At 37.1% G+C, this 21,453-nt stretch overlaps 1 protein-coding gene and 1 pseudogene across 6 annotated transcripts in view; one reads left to right on the top strand and one right to left on the bottom strand.

The window, feature by feature from the left end:
* Positions 1 to 21,453, bottom strand: part of CTNNA3 (catenin alpha 3) — a 1,664,900-nt gene that overhangs the window by 704,351 nt on the left and 939,096 nt on the right. The window lies entirely within an intron of this gene.
* LOC134382411 (keratin, type I cytoskeletal 18-like) lies at positions 5,450 to 6,655 on the top strand (annotated as a pseudogene).

The following is a 21,453-nucleotide window of genomic DNA, read 5'->3' as shown; positions in this document are numbered from 1 at the left end:
TAAAAGCCACACAACTTTACCCTAATCTTTTTTACTTTTTGATTTCAGACCCTCTGTGCATGGGCTTAGATTTCAGCTGAATAAATATTTGAGAATCATTACCCAATCATGACTTTGAAAAAGTCAACTGACAGATTCTTATAATCACTCTCTAAGTCCCCTGGCCCACCTGTTTTAATGCATAGCTAGCAATACCACATTTGTCCAGAATGGATTTAAAGTCCTGAAGACCTAGAAGTATGAAAGATGCCCAACTGTGGAGAGATGCCAGCAGCATAGATTCCTGTCTAGCATTACCTTTATATGACAGTAACTTCTACTTTTTTTCATCATGAAACACCTCTTTTGTTTCATGTTGTTTCTCTCCCTTCTGCTCTCCAAACTATTCTCTGAGAATACACTTTCTAAAGGACAATATTTTTGTTTCCCATGACAACTCAAGGACCAGGTCAGGTAGTTTCTGACTTATAAGTACTTCATGAATTGCTTGAGCTGATGGGGAATGTTGGAAGGTAGGAACAGCATCTTCCTACCATGTGTAACTGAGTCACAGAATCTTAGATTTCTAGAACTAGAAAAGGTAGACATAATCTAATCTAAGTCCAACACATTGCAGGGAAAGAAGTAGGTCCCCAGTTGTTGGTAACAAACTGGGTCCAGACAGTGAATTTTGAACAGAGAAGATAGTAGAGGGCAAGTCTTTATGCCCTAATTTCCATGCCTCCTCTTAAGCCAGACGACTGTCCACTTTGGAGTGTTATGTCCTCCAAGTTCATCCAAATCTGTCTTCTCCTTCAAGATTCAGTTTATTTCCTATGGCCAGGTATCACAGGATTTCATGAATGAAAGGATAGCTATGGCCATCCTGTCCACTGAGGGTTTGAATCTTCTCTACCACATTCCCCACCATGGGTCAAGTACAAAAAAGTATTCCTGATGAAGCAAACTTTTCCTTCCTTGTATACTTTGAACTAAATAATTTATAATATTTAGCTCAAATATATTTTCTTAAAGCAACTGCTCAATAATTATATCCCTTTTGTCATATAACTGCCTTTGTATATTTGAAAATAGGTATAAGGACCCCTTTAGTTTCATTTTCCCCAAGATGACCATTCCCTGCCTTCAAAAATTTTTGTCATGCCATCCTAACTGCTCTCCTTTGAATGCCATTCAGTTTTGACATATGTCTTAAAATATGGTATTCAGAATTGAACACATTATTTTAAAGGCTGCTAAAAACAGTAGAATATACCTTCCCTCATTCTTGAGTATTCTCTGCTAATAAAGCCCATGAATTCTCTAGAAAGATGATACTGCCCCGAACAGAGTGAAAATCGGTTCTTGGGGGGAAAAAAATCTTACTCTTTTTATGTATAAAGCCCAGATATATATAAAGTACTACTGTATTTCAAAAAGTTCATGGAAAATGTGATTAACAGATAATAAGAATATTTCCATAAACTTTCTGAAGACCCCTTATATATGTACTTAACATATATCTGTGGTATTAAAATTTCACTGGGGAAATGATTGGAAGAAATTTTTTAACAGGCTCCATAAAGGGACAATAATGAAGAAAAGGTTCAGAAACAGCGGTATAGGCTAAGATCACACTAGCACACTTGCTGTTTTATCAGTAGCATCATATTATTAACTCCTGCTGAGGTGACAGTCAAAGAAAATCCTTAAAACACTTGTACTGCTGCTGAAAGCTATATCCACTATCCTGTGGTTTCTACTGTGTTTGTATGGTTGGTTTTGGTTTTCAGGGAGGGCAGATTTTTTTGTTTGGTTTTGTTACTACAAGAACACAAATTTAAGTTTATTCCTGATGAAATCATTGTTGTTAGGCTTTGTGTATTCCTACCTGTCCATATATTTTGGAATCTAATACATTAATTATTCTTTGAAGTTCTGATCATGTGTGTCTTGATGTTGCTGTGTGTCTTGATGTGTGTCTCATGTTGCTATAACAGAAATACCTGAGACTGGGTAATTTATAAAGAAAAGAGGTTTATTTGGCTTACAATTCTGAGACAGCTGCATCTGGCATGAGCCTCAGGCTGCTTCTACTCTGGGAAGAAAGTGGCAGGCAGCCAGTGGTACAAGCAGATCACATGGCAAGAGTAAGCAAGAGAGAGAGAGAGGAAGTGCCAGGGTCTTTTAAACAACCAGCTCTCGCAGGAACTAATAGAGCGAGAACTCACTCATTACTCCCCCAACATAGGGAGAGAACTAATGCATTCATGAGTGATCAGCCCCCTGTGACTCAAACTGTCATGCTGGGGATCAGATTTCCACACGAGTTCTGGGAGGACAATACATCCAAACTCCATCAATTTGCAAGTTTTATTTCCTATCACCTAGATTGCTCATGCCTGTTACTTGCAGAAACAATGTTGAATTTAATTTGCAGAAACAGAGCTGAGAATATTGTCCCACACACACCTCCATTTTGTGTTAAAATATTAATCACTATGCTTTAACTAATACTTATTCATCCCATTATTAATGTAACAATGCCCATTTTCTTGCATTAAATCCATATTTTGTTCATTTTTGTACTATGAGAAACCTTGTCAAGTGTCTCTCAGAAATCCAGATATCCTGGCTCTATTACACTTTCTAGTAGCCTTGTAACCTAAGTGAAAAGAAGAAGAAAGATTTGGCCTTTTGCTTTTCTTTAATAATTTTGTGCTGGCTCACTTTGATTACTTCTCCAGTTTCTCTATACCTAAAAGGCTACCTTTTAACAATCTGTAAAACCATCTCTGTCTAGCAAAGCTTAAATATTCTATTGATTGCATCTCGTACTTGTTAGAGTATTTGTCAGTTACATTCAGGGGTCTTGCTATGTTTGTTTATGTTGTCATAAACATATGTCTTAACTTTCCATAAAGATTATAAACTCCCAGGGCTGGAGCCTATACTCTTGTATTCCCCACAGGTGCCCATGAAAGTATCACAGGTGATAATAAAAATATCTTGTTTGATTAACTAATAACATCACTGGATTTCTATTCACTATCTATTTAGATCAATGAAAAGATCATAACTCATTCACTCACACTTCAGACAAGGATTACAGGTTATTTTAAAGGCTAGTCCCTTGAGCTAGACTTGAAGCTTCAAAACAAAAAATTGACCATGAGCTGAATTGGTAATAATGAAAGACGACTCAGACCTAGACATTATTGTGAAATTTCAATAATGAGAAAGACCTATAAACTTTCTAACAGAATGCAAAAATGTTTACAAAGGCATGAATTAAATTGGCATTGAATTTCTAATCTGACACTCTAAACAAGCCAGACAATATGCTTGGTAAGTGCTTGAAATAAGGAGAAAAATGTCCCTGCTTATTTTATTCAGATGTCTTTTGATGTTTACTTTGACATGATATATATAATGAGGTCCATATGTAGTCTGCACTGCCTCCAAGAGTCTGCAGTATATCCTTGGATGATGTACGAGGTACATCTAACTGTAGGAATTTAATTTTTGAGAAATTGAAAGCTTAAATATATAATTTTCTACCAATAAAGAGATTCTTAATGAAGAAGTGCCTAGGAGTTTTGTATATTAAACTACAAGAAAAATTTCAATATCAGGGCAAGCCTGGTTTATTAAGGTGTCTTATTGTATTTTGAGGTCATCAGTTTTACAATGTAGTAATGTAAATTGTTTCTTTGGTTTTCTAGAAATGTAACATAGAATCATTTAAGATTTAGCAAATTTAATGACTCTAATTTTTTTCCCCAATAATTGTTAGTTACAACAACACCGAAGTCAGGATTATAATTTCTGTAATGTATGTGATTTGTCTACATGATGATTCAATAAGCAAAAATCTTTAACAAAGAGATAAGCATGATAGAATTCAAGACAAAGGTGATATACAATCTGATTAAAGTGGTGCTAAATGATGATAAATTCAGTTTTCAAATATTTTGAATACTATTTGTTATCAGCTGTGGACATTTAATGCCTCATTAGCCATGTATTAAATCATTAGTTTAGAATTTATCCTCAGCAATAGTAAATGCTCATTACATCCAATTAGAATACATGCTGATGTAGAAAGAAGTTGAAATAGAAATGGAATTTAGGTTCCAGTTCTGGCTTTGCAACTGTGTATAGAGATCAGAGAGTGCATGGTGCATAGTAACATATCAGCAAAATTATCCTATTGCTTCTTTACATATCAGTGTGCTTTCTATTTTACAGAGTGAAAAAAATACCCCAAAACTTCCCAAATATCAATCAGGACACTAGAATTTGAAATAATTAGCTTCTGGTTACCTTCAATATCCATGTTTTATTTGCTCTGATTTCCAACTTTCCTCTTATTCTCCCCAATGATGGGTGATACTTCATTATCTGTGTATATTTATTTGTGCATCTTTATATTACCCATTCTATTGGCTGGTATGAGCTCCCTGTGCTTAGTCCACCATTTGATGTCATGAAATTGCAGTGTTCAGGGGACAGAGAGTACAAAAAAGGCTGATTTCTTTCCAAGTGCGTGTGCTAGGAATGAAACTGACATATTTGTTCCAAAAAGAAAAAGCAAGAGTAAAGTGGGTAGGAAAAGATCTAACTGCATTTAGGATATTAAAGAAAACAAGTGGAGCACTCGGGAGAATATTTTGTCCAACCCCTCTCTGCAGAGCTCTGATAAATTGTGGAAGCCCTATTTTATAATTCTTGCTGACACTCCCACTCCTCCAGATGGGGGTGAAATCATGCTACAGTTTCCCAAGCATGGGATTCTCTCAGTTTTCTGTTTGAGAGACTTGTCTACTTGCCTCTCGCAGTTTCTCTACTTTGCTTATATTGGGCATAACCAAAGCCCCTGTCAGCTCCTCAGGTAAACCTGATCCTCCTCCTTCTCCTCCTTCTTAAAAATAAAATTCTGGAAGAATCTGATTTATTGATATCACTCTTCTCCATTTTGTAGCATTGCTACAGACTTCTTTTGTTCATGTTATGCTTCTTTGGTCATTTCCATGGGATTGGAGTATGAAGGGAAGGAAAGAAAAATGTGTTGGTTTAATTTCCCTACCTGAAGCTGTAAATCCTAATTTGGGTCTTGAAAATAACACAGATGCTCATTTTTTATATATCAGTTGAGTTAGCTGAGGAACAGAATCTACAGAGTAATGTCCTATTAAGTTTTTTATTTAGCTAAAATGATGTGAAGTAAATAGCTGTCAACTTGATTTAAATTATTGGTAATCTGAATTTAATTAATTTGAGAGCTGTGTTATTTTTCTACTTTCTCTAACCTCTTGACCACTTAATTAGTAAGGTTTACTTTGAGTTCATCTCTAAAATTTCTGTGCTCATAGTCAAGAGCAGTGATGTAGACAATTCAAAAGAGAAAAGTGGACCTTCTCACTGTCCAAACCTGAGTCCTGGCCTCTTGCCTTCTTCCCCAGACAGCATGAGCTTTGTCACTTGCTCCACCACCTTCTCCACCAGCTACCAGTCCCTGGGCTCCATTCAGGAGTCCAGCCACCAGGTCCAGCTGGCCAGTAGCATGGCCAGTGTCTATGCGGCACTGGGGGTCGGGCTCCTACATAGCCATGTCCTGCTCCACTAACTTCCAGAGCAGCTGGAGGTCTGGGAGCTTGGCCATGGGGATGGCTGAGGGTCTTGCGGGCATAGGGAACATCTAGGGTGAGAAGGAGACCATGCAAGACCTGAATGACTGCCTGGACAGGGTGAGGAACCTGGAGAATGAGAATCAGAAGATGGATAGAAAAACCTGGGAACACCTGAAGAAGAAGGGACCCCAGGCCAGAGACTGGGGAATTACTTCAAGACCATCAAAAACCTGAGGGCTCAGATCTTGCAAATTCTGTGGACAATGCCTGCATTGTTCTGCAGATTGGCAATGCCTGTCTTGCTGCTAATGACTTTAAAGTCAAGTATGAGACAGAGCTGGCCATGCACAAGGTCACTGATGATACCAATGTCACCCAGCTGCAGCTAGAGACAGAGATCGAGCATCTCCTCTCAAGGAGGAGCTTCTCTTCATGAAGAAGAACCACAGGAGGAAGTAAAAGACCTACAAGCCCAGAATGACAACTTTGGGTTGACCTCAAGACCTCAGCAAGATCATGGTGGACATCCGGGTCCAGTAGGACCAACTGGCTCAGAAGAACTGAAAGGAACCGGACAAGTACTGGACCAAGCTGATTGAAGAGAGTACCACAGTGATCACCTCGCAGTCTGCTGAGATTGGAGCTGCTGAGATGAGGCTTACAGAACTGAGGCGTACAGTCCAGTCCTTGGAGATCAACCTGGACTCAATGAGAAATCTAAAGGCCAGTTTGGAGAACAGTTTTTGAGGGAGGTGGAGACCTGCTGTGCCATGCAGATGCATCAGCTCAATGGGGTTCTGCTAAACTTGGAGTCAGAGCTGGCACAGATCCAGGCAGAGGGGCAGCGGCAGGCCCAGGAGTACGAAGCCCTGCTGAACATCAAGGTCAAGCTAGAGCCTGAGATCGCGACCTACTGCCTGCTGCTGGAAGATGGGGAGGACTTCAGTCCCACTGATGCCCTGGACAGCGGCAACTCCGTTCAAAAGACCACCGCCTGTAGGATGGTGGGTTGCAAAGTGGTGTCTGAGACCACAAAGTTCTGAGGCGTTGAGGCAACAGAAGCAGGGTACCCTCTGGGGAACAGGAGGCCAATAAAAGTTCAGAGGTCACTGGGAACAAAAAGAGAGAGAGAGAAAAGTGGCCTGAATAATTTTTATTGGCATAGAAGCCCATCTATTATGTGACTGTTTGGGTTGCAGTTTGCCTTCCAAACTACATTACTTTCTGGCTAATATGAAAATAAGATCTAAATTCTTATGCCTATGCCCCAGAGTATCAGAGAGAGCCTATCTACAGAAAGGAAAGACCAAAGCAGCAGGTATTCAAGTCTACAAACACAGAGGTCACAACCTAATAGTATATAAAACCAAAGAGACCAAAGACAGGCGCAAGATTTCAGAGTTATTGTTTACATAAAATCATTCATGTCTACATCATTGGTAGAAAGCATTTGGTACCATGGAAGGATTTATTTCATGTTAACATAAATAATGGCAATTTATACATGTTGGATTTAGCATCTTTAAAATACACACACACACACACACACACACACACACACACACACACACACAACTGCAATTTAATTTCTTATTTCTTCCAGCTTGTAAAATGGACTGGAAAAAACAAGTGACAGGGAGAGAGGTTAGACTGATTTGTTCCAGTGTAGGCAGGTTGTCAAAATCACAGCTGGGATGGAAAAAGGTAGAGTATTCAACTTTACGCAATGAAGGATGCTTTACAGCCTCCTCCTGAGTGTCTGTGAGGTCAAATGCTATGCACCCCGGTCTACTTCCTGAAATTAATAGCCAGGTGTTATGCTAGTTACTGTACCTTAATCATTAATTATGACTGTGGCAGCAGGAGAGAAAAAAAAAAAATACTAGGACACATGAGCTAGGGTGATAAAGGGTAAGCATCAATCATGCATGGCAGGAAAGCCAAAGGTACCCTCTCTCTGCCTGGAACACTTTCATTTATGACTCTGCAGATTCTCTCTCACATCTGACTTCAAACTTCAGAGACACCGTTTCTCACAGTCTCTCTCTCTCTCCATCTCTCTCTCCATCTCTCTCCCTCTCTCTCTCTCTCCCTCTCCCTCTCTCTCTCTCTCTCTCTCTCTCTCTCATCTTTCTCAGTAACAACCAGCTATGGTCATAAGACTCAGATGGATGAAAACAAAATAAAATACATTTGTCGGCAATGCCCATATTTTCCAAGTAGTAGCACTATGATCTTGTTGAAATTAAAAGCAATTTCCTCAAATAAAATTCTCAGTCAAGAATTATGATTCATTTAATAAAGGTTCATTTAATAAAAAGTAAGCTACAGCAAGAATGGAATTTAAATAGTTAATAGTCATGCTGGCAGCACAAGTTGGCCCACATGCTTTCATTTTTCTAAAACGTTATGTGTGTGCTGCATATGTCACTGTAAGCAAGTGGGCAGAGCAGGCAAATCTCCTTTGATGTCTTATGGTATAGTTTAGTGCATCACAAATCTTGATAAGCAGAAAAACAATCCACACTTTGGTGGCAGTAAGTGGTATACATGTGGTATTTGGAAGCAGAAAGCAAGAAATTAATTTGGTGGAATGAAAGGAAACTATGTTGGATTCCAGTTTGCTATGGGATTGTGGCTAGATTAATTGACTTTTATAGTGGTCAGTTTTCTTGTCTATAAATTACTGATTTGAGCTAGATCAGGAGCCCTTAATCTGAGTTCCTCCTAAGAGCTTCAGAGGACCTGGAAAGAGACTCAAATTATGGAGGAAATTGTTCACTAGATTATTTAAGGTTTATTAAAAAGATATGCACTAAAAGAGTGCTTCTCTATCTGTAGTGAAGAACTAGTTCTTTTTAATTTTCAATCTGTTATGAACAAACATTAAAAAACCAAAATACTTATACAGGAGGCTGGCTGGTTGGCTCAGTTAGTTAGAGCATGGTGTTGATAATACCTAGGTCAATGGTTCAGATCCCTGTACCAGCCAGCTGCCAAAAAAAAAAAAAAAGGAAAACTTAAAAGAAAGAAGAATTTCTGTGCATACACATAAAAAATTAAAAAATGAATATACACAAAACTTTTTTTTAACAGATTCAACAGGTATAAAATTACTCTGCCAGGGCTGGCCTGTGGCTCACTGGAAGAATGTGGTGCTGATGGCACCAAGGCCAAGGGTTCGGATCCCTATATAGGGATGGCCGGTTGGCTCACTTGGGAGAGCGTGGTGCTGACAACACCAAGTCAAGGGTTAAGATCCCCTTACTGGTCACCTTTAGAAAAAAAAAAATTACTCTGCCAAGTTGCTGTAAAATTTTCTAACTTGAATCCCTGTTATAGACTGACCAGTGCTGGTCCACAGATCAAAGTTTCGGTAACAACTGCTTTCAGGTTCGTTTCAGCCCTAACCTTAAAAGTTTCCATGTGAAAACCCGAATGTTCCTATAACCATTCCGCCTCAACTCCTTCTGCCAAGGCCATACAATCTGAGTCATCATTGCACTCCACACAAAAATGGAAACTCAGGATAAAAGTCTTTCTCCCTCAGAAAGCAATGTGAGATTATAAATAATAATGACAATGACAATCAAATGATTTTCCCTGTCACTTGTGATTACTTATGTTCCCTGAACAATAAGGATAAAGAGGAGGGAAAACCTACAAGCTAATCACCACTAGAACCTAGGCCATCTGCTCCTTGACTTACAAGTTCTCTCAGCTGTGCTTCTCTGCTCATGTAATTACAGAGACTCAGAACGTCTTCACCAGCCTTTCCACTATTTCCTATCTAAAGCCTTTTCAAGAAACCTTACTGTGTTTATTAGGCACCTAGCACATTATCTATTGAGCATTTACTAAAAGAAGAGGCAAAAGAAAAAATATATATATATATGATCCCTGCCCTTAAGTTATTCAGAGTAAATCAGTTCTTATAAGTGTACAAGATCTTTGTGATGCAAGGAATCACAACTGGGGTATGCAGAGGGAGCGATTAAAAAGGTCATCAAAGTTTGACTAAAGGTCACTTAAGGCTTCTCAGAAGAAGTCTTTCGGGGTTCTCTCTTGAGTCATTGAGACCTGGTGATCTGGCTGTAATATTAGAGAGTCTTAGTCAGCTCATTGGACTACCATTTGCAGTTCTCTACTTCCTTTATTGCCACATGCTTGGTTAAAAAAAAAAAAAAAATGTGTCCAGGGCTAAACACTTGGTAGAAAACCAAAAAGTTTCTGCACAGCAAGGGACACTGTCCACAAAGTGAAGAGACAACCTACTATACATTTGACAAGGGATTAATATCAGGAAAATAATATCAGAAATAGACAAAAGATCTTTTTTTTTTTTTTTGTCTTTTTGTGACCGGCCGTACCGCACTCAGCCAGTGAGTGCACCGGCCATCCTTATATAGGATCCGAACCCATGGCGCTCCAAGCTCGGCACTCTCCCGAGTGCACCACGGGGTCGGCCCGACAAAAGATCTTAATAAACATTTATTTAAAGAAGACATACTAATGGCTAACAAGCACATGAGAAAATGTTCAAAATCACTAATCATCAGGGAGATGCAAATTAAAACCACAATGAGATATCATCTCACCCCAGTTAAAATGGCTATTATCAACGAGACAGAAAATAAATGCTGGCCAGGAGAAAGGGAATCCTCCTACATTGCTGATGGGAATGTAAATTGGTACAGCCATTGTGGAAAACAGTATGGAGGTTCCTCAGAAAACTAATCATACGACCCAGCTATTCCACAATTGAGTATATACCCAAAGAAAATGAAATCAATATATAAAAAAAACCACCTACACTCCCATGTTTATCACAACACTAATCTCAATAGCCAAGAGATGGAATTAACCTAAATGCCCATCAATGGATGAATGGGGAAACAGAAACTGTGGTATATGTACAAAAAGGAATTTTATTCTTATCCTTAGTCTTTGCAAATAATACTCCTGGGGACAGGGATCTTATGTAGCATAAGCTGTGTATATGACACAGAGGTCATCTCCAGTCTAACACAAACTTGGTGCAACTTCATTGATGAAACACTTTGCAACACGGCTGGAGAAAAGCATTTGAGCGCATACTTATCAACTGATGTGCCAGATGTTATGTTTGAAAAATATCATAAGAGTGCTTTGTAGAAAAATTACCCAGTAGTTCATTATATAAGTGAAAAATTGCTCTGGGCATCCAAAATGAGGCTTTGGGGAGTTACCACATGTTATCCTAACTCATTCGGCCACCAGTGTGCTGAAGTTGCCATTAGAGAACTACTTCAGCTCTCTTGGACCTAAGTTTGGCAGCTCCCGATTCCAGCAACCTCATAGAATATGCCTGGGAATCCAAAATGAAAATAGGTCATTATATTCCAAATAGAAGTATATGTGCAAGAAAATGAAATCTAACATACCTTTACTGACTTTCACAAAAATCAGACTGTAATAGATGGTATGAAAATGAATTTATCCAGTAAACCATATTAAAAAGAAACAAAACAAGACAGAACAATATTGGTGCCCTGGCCTAAATAAAGTAGTTGGTTACTACTTTCCTTCTCAGCCACCTCAGGCTTTTGTAGCGTGAGGACTTTTACCATTTTCAGCTGCTAAAAGATTCAATAAAGACACGATGTGCTGTACTTTTCCTTTAGCAAGGTAACCTGACATCCTAAATAAGACTGAATGTTTGCCAATAGGTGGAGGAGGAACCTTGGGGTTTTCTTAAAAGATTTCCTCTTTTTCTATTCCTCTAAGACTGATTTTAACTTAAAACTGATTTTGTTTTTCTTTCCAGGTATACAAGGTATCTTTTCTTGGTTTGTTTTTATTTTCCCCAAATATTTTCCCTGAAGGCTTTTCAGAGCTCTTGGATTTTAATGGAAATTTATTGCTGGGTGTTTGAAGTCAAAAGGAATATGTTTTGATCACAGTCAGAATGGCAATTTTCTCCACAGTAGCATAGCAGCATATTAGCACAAGGCCACTCAGCCAGCAACCAGTAGGAGTGTTTGGTCCTTCATAACTAAGTGTCAATACCACATACATAAGCTGAGTTTATAACTGAGCTGAAAGGAAGTTTGATCCTACTAAGTTCCAAAGAGTATGTCAGCTCTTCAGCTTTCATACAAATTCCTCCAGAATTACCCATTTGCCCATTTGTATAGGAAACTCCGTGAAGTATGTAAAATCTAAGAGGCCCTGTCTCATTTTCTGTATAGGGACAGCTTTGGGATGACCCCAGACTCTGTCAAGACTAGTATTTCTTGAAAACTTCCCAAGCCAATTGGTCTTTTCATTTGGGTGTTATATAACACCCAGGTATAAGAATTAAATGTAAAAATTAAAAGAAATTTTAAAAATGCTATTGTGTAAGAGTTATTGCAAAACAAATATACAGCCTATCTCCTCAAAACTGAGCCTCTGGATGACACAGATTAAAATATGGATGGAAAGAGGAGTGGAAGAAAAAAAGGAAGAACTACGGAGAATGAATCTAATACGACATGCTTGGTACACAAACAACAAATCAAGGTGCGCAAACTATTTTCTCAGGAGATTCTCTCACTAAATCATTGCATTTTACTCTCTGTGACTCTGAGTGAAATCCTCATCCCAGTTTCTCATGTAGAAGCCCTTTCAATAATATAAGAAAGAGGTAAACAATTATGCAAGCAATACTGGGAAAAGCAAAATGCAGGGATACATTGCAATGTGAGTCGAAAGACCTAAATCAAGGCCAGCACTCCTCTGTTCTATCACTTCCCTCTTCTGTGCCTATGTTTTCTCTTCTGAAAAGCGGAGGTTATATACCTGCCCTTCTTGTTTCACAGAGTAAATGAGGTAACAGGTATGGATCAGACATTGCCATTTTTTTAAGGGCTACATAAATATTAGTGACTGAGGAAAGTTATTTAACTTCTCTGAGCTTCCATACATTTATCTGTCAAATGAAGCTCCGACACTGGCCTGCCCACTCCCCAAAGTGATCTGGTACAAACCAAGTAAGGTAATGCCGGCATGTGCTTTGAAGTGCAAGGTGCTATCAAGCATTAGGCTTTTAAACCTATTCAAGCAACTGTGTGGAGGAAAAGATTATGATTGACTAGAAATGACAAAACTTTAAACCCATTGTATAGTCTTAGAAGATAAAGCTGATATGTACAAAAAACCTGCTGATGATATTAAATTTTTACCTCTAAGAAAGAGAAGTAGATTAGCAGAAAGTTTCACTACCAAAATCCTAGAACATTAAGTACAGATACTATTACAAGTGGTTAGGGAACAGCAAATTAAACTTTGTAATGCTTTCCCGAAGGAAGTAGAAATACACCGTCATTACTTAGAGTTTAAATTGGACTGGGAACAGTAGGCCAGCATGCATTACAGGGAAGCAATGCTTCAGTGGTGGCGAAGTGAACCAAATGACACTGCAGTTATTTTCCATATTTAAAGTTTGACAGGCAAAAATACCTGCATTAATGCAGTAATGTGCTGTGCAAGTCATCTCCATGGGAATGCTCAATCAAAGCCTTAATACTGTTTAATAACCATCACACAATGAGAGCATATTTTCCCTTTCAAGTACAATACGTTCAGGTTTGAGGGAACTGCTAAATTGTCACACTTGGCAAAATCTTGAATGACAGCTGCATCTAAACAAAAGAAATCATTTTGCATTTTGGGCTCGTTTGAAGAAAGATAGGAAATGTGAGGTAGGCATGGGGATTCAGGATACCTCAAAGGCAATGATAATCAGAGAAAAGCTCTTGCAACATCACAAAGGTAGGGTAGGCAGGAGAACGCATCAATGTTTTCAAATCAAGGGCCACACTAACTACAACGTGCAAAGTGATCTGATATATACACACAAAAACTGGTACTTTGGTCAAGGTAAAGTTGATTTGGGGGACTGGTGTAGTGAGACATGGCTACTAAAACAGGTATATCAATGACTAGTCATCTGACTTACAATAAGTTGACCTCACTATGATTTTGCCCCACTTTGCCTGCTTCTTAACCAGTGGTTCTCAATTAAGGAGGGGAAGAGGAGCAATTTTGTCAGGGATATTTGGGTTATTTGGCTTGTCACCACAGGGGTAGGTTGGTACTACTGGCATCTAGAGGGTGAAGGCTAAGAATGCTGCTAAACATACTACAGTGCACAGGACAGCCCCCAACAACAAAGATTTATCTAGCCCCCAATTCAATAATACTGAGGTTGAGAAACTGTGCTAAACTGAAACCATCCAAAAAATAGATTGTGGGGTAAATAAGTACCCAGTCATTCTCAGCAGAAAAGCAATTTTTAAAAAATCAATATTTTACTAATATTGTTATTGCTTAAGCTGCTTTTCCACCGAGTTTTCTTTTAATTATAAAGCACTTGGCAGAAAAATAAGATTCATTTCTATAATAGGCTTAGTGCTTTGTTTTTCAGCGGGCATTTTCTTCAATTAATTAACATTTAGCCACTTTCTTAAAATAAAGGCCAAAAAAATGAACTATCTCCCTAAACCTCTCAGGGGGAGTTACAAAACTCAATGAAAATATTAAATTTTTTTGATAAAGAATTTGTAGGACATAGATTTAGGAGGTTTTTCTCTCTCAGGGATGTTATTTATAAACACTTCCTGTAAGTTTGAAATAAAATTAAAAACACACATGTACAATTCTGGAGGCTACATGTGCTATTGATGCTGAAAACAGAATGTTAGCACTGGAGAAGTCCTTCCTATATGTGTGGATGAAGATGAGATAGATAAGAGCCAAAGCCATACGATGAATCAGATCTAAACCCCAGGTCTCCTGATGACCAGCTGCTAAATCGATTCCTGCTCATCAAAAACATAAAATAGCCTATGTGACTAAGAAGTCATTCTAGAACAAGAATTGAATTTTTAAAACTTAGAATGATATTAAATGAATAAAGCCAGTATTGGGGCACATTCTTACAAAGCATTGCCCTGCTTTTTGTAACTGAAGGTTTTCTGATCTCCCTGCCACATAGATTTTTTAAAAAATGAACTGTCATTTATTAGTAATTATGTAGGAGTAAACATGTTGTGACAATTCCAAAAAGTTTATTATGTAAACTTTGTTGACATTTATAAAAAGCAAGTGAAAAAATGCAATAACTTTGATGCAATTCATAGATTTTCTATCATGGCTAACAGTTTATGTTTTATAAACTGTTGGTTTGAATTATCGCATTTGCTACCTATAAAAATGGAAGGTTTCTAAAAGAAATGAGTAAAATGAGATATTCAGTTAGAAAGCAGACAGAGCAATAATAAGGCATTCTAACAAGAATTCTTTTTCTTTAATTTTGCCACTATAAACAAGACTAATAACCAAGAAATATTTATCTAAGAGTATATTTGTAGGGTTCTCTCTTGGCCAAAATTAAAGAGTGGAGTACAGGAAGGAGCACAGAGCCAGACGTCATGACACTCAGGTTTGTCTCCTCACCTGGCACTTTCTGAGATGTTGAGCTATTCAGCCTCACTGATCTTTCATTCATTTCACTGTAAATAGAAGGGATTACATGAAGATACACACAAAATCCTGCCCAGCTCCAAATTTATATAGTTTTACGAAACTCTGAGTTCAAAATCTTTTGATCTGTATATAGGATATAGCAATCTATAAATTTCATGTCTTTACTTCTGTAAGAGCAATGTGTGTTACGACAGAAAAACCAACTCAAACTAGCTTATGCCAATAAGGGGATTTATGGCTTGTCTTTTATACAGTCTCAGTCATCATGCAGATCTTGCTCTCTATTGCTCTAATAACATCCTTCCCATTTTTAAATTCCAGCAAAAATGAGGTGAGTCTGTCTCTCTTTCTCTCTCTCTCTCTACTGTCCTAGCAAAAGTCTGCTTCTTCCTAGTTTGTTCTTATTAAATAATTAGATTACAGGTCCCTCACTGAATCATAAATGCAGTCATAGAAATAAAACACACAGATTTAAGCGGTGTGAATGACATGTCCTCTCTGGGGACCAGAAATGGGGTAACTGCGAAGGATGTTCTTGGAGCAATAGGAAAACGCAATATATACTTTGAGGATTAAACCAACATAGCATAAAGCAGAGCTGAGAAATGGAGAGAAGTCAAATAATGAATATGGCCTCTGAGTCACTGGAACAATACCTGCATTAAGACTGAGACTTTATGAAGGACAAACAAACAAATCCCCTATACTTGCTTAAGCTAATCTGAGTTGTTTTTCTGCATTAACCTGATTAGGAACAACGGAATTAAGCTGTACAAATACATTTTAAAATTATAAAGTACTAAGTTCTATATTCAGATCAATGAAAGACTTTAAGCACAAATAATTTGATATTTTTGAAATATATAATATACCTTGTACTTAATAGGCACCTGGTAAATATGTGCTGTTTGATATAAGGTAATGAAATAGAATTAAAAGAAATTTGTATATATCAGTGGGTATCTATCCAAGTAAAAAGAAAGGAGGAAGTGCATTTTGCTGTAAAATAACATGGGGAAAAAGAAAGAAAAATATAAATACATGGTGTGGGAAAGAGGCAAAAAAGACAATGTATTTCAAAGTTGAAACTCTCAAGACATATACATTGTCCCTCATCAAGATAATCACTAAAAACCTTTATATGTGTTCTCAATGCTCTCCATTTCTTCGCAGTGAATTTTGGTCGGTGTATACCCATCTTAATGTGATAACATGTTAAGAAATGCTTTTAAATCATCTTTTTTCCCCTTTTCTGTTAGAATGTAAGCTCCATGACTTCAGAGATCCTTGTTTTGTTTACCAACATATATCTTTCACTACTAAACAAGTTCCTAGAATAAATAACATAGTAAAATAATTACCGAATGAATTAAAAACAGGTGACTAAAAAAAAGTGGCAGGAGGAGAGGGCCAACAGGAATATGAGTTGTTCTAAAGTCTTTCTTCTACCTCCTTTCTCATCCTAAAAATGTTTATCCTTATTACCTGTCTTTATTCATATATATCATAACATCTAATAAGTCAGATATATCTTCTAGAAACTATATTCTGATGAAAGAGGAGTAGCTGTATTTTCTTTTTTTGGAGATTTCAAATATTTCATAATTTAGAGGATGTTGGAAAAAGGAAATTGAGGACAATTATAAAGTTTGTAGGCTAACTTACCTGTGTTAAATTTTATAGATTTGCTGAGCTTAGAAAAGAGATTTTTGCCAAACATAAAGTGAGAAGCTGTTCTGGGGATAAAAGATATTAGAAAGAGAAAAAAATGTGGTAGAATCAAAGTAGAAATATACAGGATCAAAAAAAAATTACCACATCTGCTTTTTGACCTCCTCCCTGATAGAAAGGGCCAGAGGCAATGGGACTTACATGGCAAGAGAGCACTGGGGTGTTTCTCAGATTTTTGCATGAAGATAAAACATAGAGAGTCTGTCCATAGGTGTCATCAGATCATGTCATCCCTCCCATCAAAAACAATCAAGAGCTTCCCATAAGTTATAGAATACAATGCGAATGTTTCCCCTGCCTACTTTCTTCATTCCAGTCACACTGGCCTTTTTCTTACTTCAAAGTCACCAGGCTTATTTTCATCCCACAGGATGTTTGCATGGGCTGTTCCTTCTCCCTGGAATGCTCTGCCTTGCCCACCATCCCCCCACCCCCACCCTCTCCCCAACATTCACATGGCCATCTCTTTCTCGTTAGTCAAGGAACAAAGCAAATTATGTCACCTCCTTAGAGAGTCTTCTCTGACACCATCTACAGTAGCCGATTCACCAGCTACATTTCTATCACCTAGACTGCTTTATGTTCCTCACTCTAGCAGAAGATTTCTTTTTCATTCATCTTTTTACTTTACTGTCTGTCTCCATTTTCTAAAATTAAAGCTCTAAAAGAATAGAGGCCAAATGTCTATTTTGTATAATATTCCCAATACCTAGAAGAGTGCCTGACACATGGTAATAGATCAATTAGTATTGTAATATATATCTCCACCCATCAATGAGCCAGTCAATCATCAAAAATCAGAAGAACTTGGGGCAAGTATCAGAGCCCTAGGGCAAAGGGCTAATGAAGGTTAGAGTTGCATCTGAAATGGGCAGAATGAGAACTGGAACAGAAGAATTTCAGAAACATGCTGAGCTGAAGCAGAACTGAGTATCAAAACTTTTCTATGGAGGGTCTAGATCCTTTTAAAGAGTTTGTTGGCCTAGGAAGCTATGACATAAAGCTCATTATTTTCAAAGGAAAGTTTTAATCTGTAAGTAATTACCTTCTGCTTGCTCCATTTCCAGTATTTTACCATGTCATAATCACTTTTACCTGAATGAGACTTAAATGAACTTTTGGAATAATCCTCCAAATTATTTGCTAAAGCCTATTGCTATTAACATAAACAAAAGAAAATTTAAAGATGTGATATTAATTAAATCGTATTAAAATATTGTGGTCAGTTTTCCAATGGTCCAAGTGTCCTCAGAGCAGTTAAAAGAAATTGACAATTTTGACATCTGGAAGCACTTTGACATATTAACTATATTGAATGTTCCTTAGCGAGGAACCCAACAATTTTCTAAATCATAAATAACAAGTAGACTCAACCAAATAGTAAGACAGTAACTGCTGTTGCTGAAAAGTAATGAGAAGACCAGTAAAGGAAAATTCAGCAAGAGTATAAGGGAGAAATAGAAAGTATGAGAACATAAGTACCTGGACACAGCGAGGGTTCCACAGGATTTCCGACACTTGTGATCTGGTCCCACAAACACAATGGAAAGGACACAAAGAAGGCAAAAATCCTAAAGATCTGCATTTCTCTACCATTGTTTTAAAACTTTGGGAAATTAAAAAAAAAAAAAAAAAACAGCAAAGAGGAAAACAATGGAGCTTCAGAGGATAAAAAGACAAGCCTGACAAGCATTAGGCCCAGCAAACTTTGTAAAAGGGAAATTAGACAAAGGAGTCTGACAGCTTTACAAACCATCCCTCCAAAAGAAGGAATGAAAGGTGTGCATGTGAGTGTGCATGTCTAAGCATGCGTGTGCGAATGTGGGTATGTGCTCAAGGGGGGCTTATCAGTGGTGGCTCCAAAAATAGATCAGGGAAAGGACTTGGGTGCAGGATAAATTCCAATAAAACTTCATTTATGGATGCTGAAATTTGAATTTCATGTAATTTTCAGATCACATCTTTTGATTTTTTTCCCAGCCATTTAAAAATATATAAAAACCATTCTTAGGTTTCACAATATATAAACACAGGTGGATTGGGTCCCCAAAGCCCATAATTTGTCTCTCCCATAAAACACTAGCATATATCATAATCTAGTTCTGTGAATTCCAAGGGCTCATAAACAGACAAAGTGTGATGGAAGCTGAGAGCAATAAGGAAAGAATAATTTCTTATTACTGTTGCCAACAAATGAGAAATACCACTTTTAAATTTGGTATTTCCTCCTGTGCCTCTTTGGAAATTATTTTAAATTTCTTTCAAAATTCATTTATTATTAATGTGCAAAGATTGTTTCCGTATGAGATTTCTTCATTAAGGTGATTTCATTTTGCACTGAAGCAAAGAAATACATTTGGCTATTTACTAACTACAAAATATACAACCACTGAAAGGTCTATGGCACCTAAAGGAATTGACTGCTTTGTTATCCCACAATGTTCTGACACCTCAATGTCACTGAAGAAATGCCAGAGATATTTCAAGGGATTTCTTTTCCTTTCCAAAGAAGCACACTAAATAGATTGCTATGTAAAGCTGCACACAATCTTCTTCAGGTACATGCATGTTTGGTTTCTGCCTCTCTGATATTAACTGGGAAATAAAACAAGTAAGGCTTGGATTCTTTGGAATCAGGCAAACCTGGGTTCTGCTGCTTAGGAAGAATGTGTTTCCCTGGGCAAAATGAAGTCTTAGTTTTCTCTTAACTGAAAATTGCAACTTAGCTCCCTCGTCCCTAAAAGGGAAACAGAAATTTCTACTTCCCAGAAGAAATGAGAGGTTTAAATAAAGTTAAATAAAATGAGAAAGTACATGCAATGTTCACATCACTAGCAGAATGTGTAGAATCTATTATTATTCCTCAAATACCCTCTGTGGTACACATAGAAATAGGCACAGCTTGACCCAGCAGGCTAGAAGTTGGTTGAAAATTGCTCTATATCCATAATAAAAATCATTACCAAAATATGTTGCAATGAAAAAAGCAATCCGGTCACAGATTTTTTGAGATAAAAAGACAAAAGAAAGCAAAAATAGAAATCTTCTTTTAATATTGTTATGTGCCCATCTGATCTTAGAAACTAGACTCCTGCTTAAAAATTCTTCACTAATTTATAGCATGAAACAAAAGTTTCTAATTCTCAAGAGACCCAATGGAATACAAATACTGGGATCTTTTTGTGTAGTTCAAAACTAATGGGGATAATTTGGCCCATGTAAAAGTAGAGTGAAAGAAGGAGGGGGCAATGAAAATATGTTTTTCTAACTAGTTTTCAAGTATCCGTATTCCAAAATAGAGAGCACTATCGTTGCCAGAACTTCAGGTCATTAAGAACTTGGCATTCTCACTTATATAAACTATGGCCACTTCTGAACTAGGACCTAAACATAATTAACGGGTATGTAATGAATTTAAAATGTCAGGTACAACAGGCAATTTTATCAAAATGTAAATCACCATTTTAGCAGAAAAACCAATAGTTATATAAATTTTATTTCAATTTTTAAGTAAAAATAGTAATATCTGATGAGTTTTCTAACCTTTTTGTAGATGTCATCAGTATTTTAAGAACTGATCACTTTCATTTTATAATAAAGAAATCTTATCTAATACATCATTTTCCAGGCTGCCTGATAGGTATATACTCCTGTGAGGAGATGCAAGACTGAAAACATAATATCTCATTATAGACTATCTACTATAAAAACCTTCAGGCTGGCAATACGTATTTAAATAATATGTCATAAAAACCTCTTGGTACAGAATGATGAAATAAATATTAGAACACCTCGAAGGCTAACTACTTTATTTTCCCAATTGTTATGATCCCATCACCAAGTGAAATTTTAGACACATTCCTCTGGGCAAAAGAAATAGCCATAAGAAAAAATATTACTAATTCCAATTGGAATGAGAAAGCCTCTTAACCACCTAAAATGTTCTTTATGGGCCAGATTTCTCTCTGCTAAGGTCAATTCAACTACCAAATTATCAGTGATTTTTTAATGTTCAACCTTCCAAAATGGCTAGCTGGAAAAGTTAGAAAAAATTGCCCATCCATCCATAAGATATACCTGGAAAACATGAGATTTTACTCAACACATTTAAAAAAGAATGAAATACTACCATTCGCAACAACATGGATGGACTTAGAGAGAATTATATTAAGTGAAACAAGTCAGGCACAGAAAGAGAAATACCACATGTTCTCACTTATTTGTGGGAGCTAAAAATAAATAAATAAATAAATATAAAAACAAAAAGTGGGGGGAGAAGACACAACAATCACAACAATTCCTTGAACTCGTTAAGCAAGTGAACAGATATGATATAGTGGGTGGGCGGAGAGAGAGGAAAGGGGGAAGAGGAACGGGTAAAGGGACAAGAAAATCGACTACAATGTATGTTGAGAAGTTAAAATTAAATAAGTACGTAAGTAAATAGATAAATAAATAAGGAGACAAGAAAGTTTTCCTCTCGGAAGAAATTTAATCCTTTACCACTTTTATTATATATTTATATATATTTATTTATATATATTTCTGTATGTACATTTATACAGAAAATTTTGATGTCAGAAAGCAAAACTTCTTAATT

This window comes from Cynocephalus volans, chromosome 7 (genome assembly GCF_027409185.1).
Source record: "Cynocephalus volans isolate mCynVol1 chromosome 7, mCynVol1.pri, whole genome shotgun sequence".
Lineage (NCBI taxonomy): Eukaryota > Metazoa > Chordata > Mammalia > Dermoptera > Cynocephalidae > Cynocephalus > Cynocephalus volans.
Note: the sequence above shows the minus strand (reverse complement) of the source record. Positions and strands in the feature narration are given on the sequence as shown.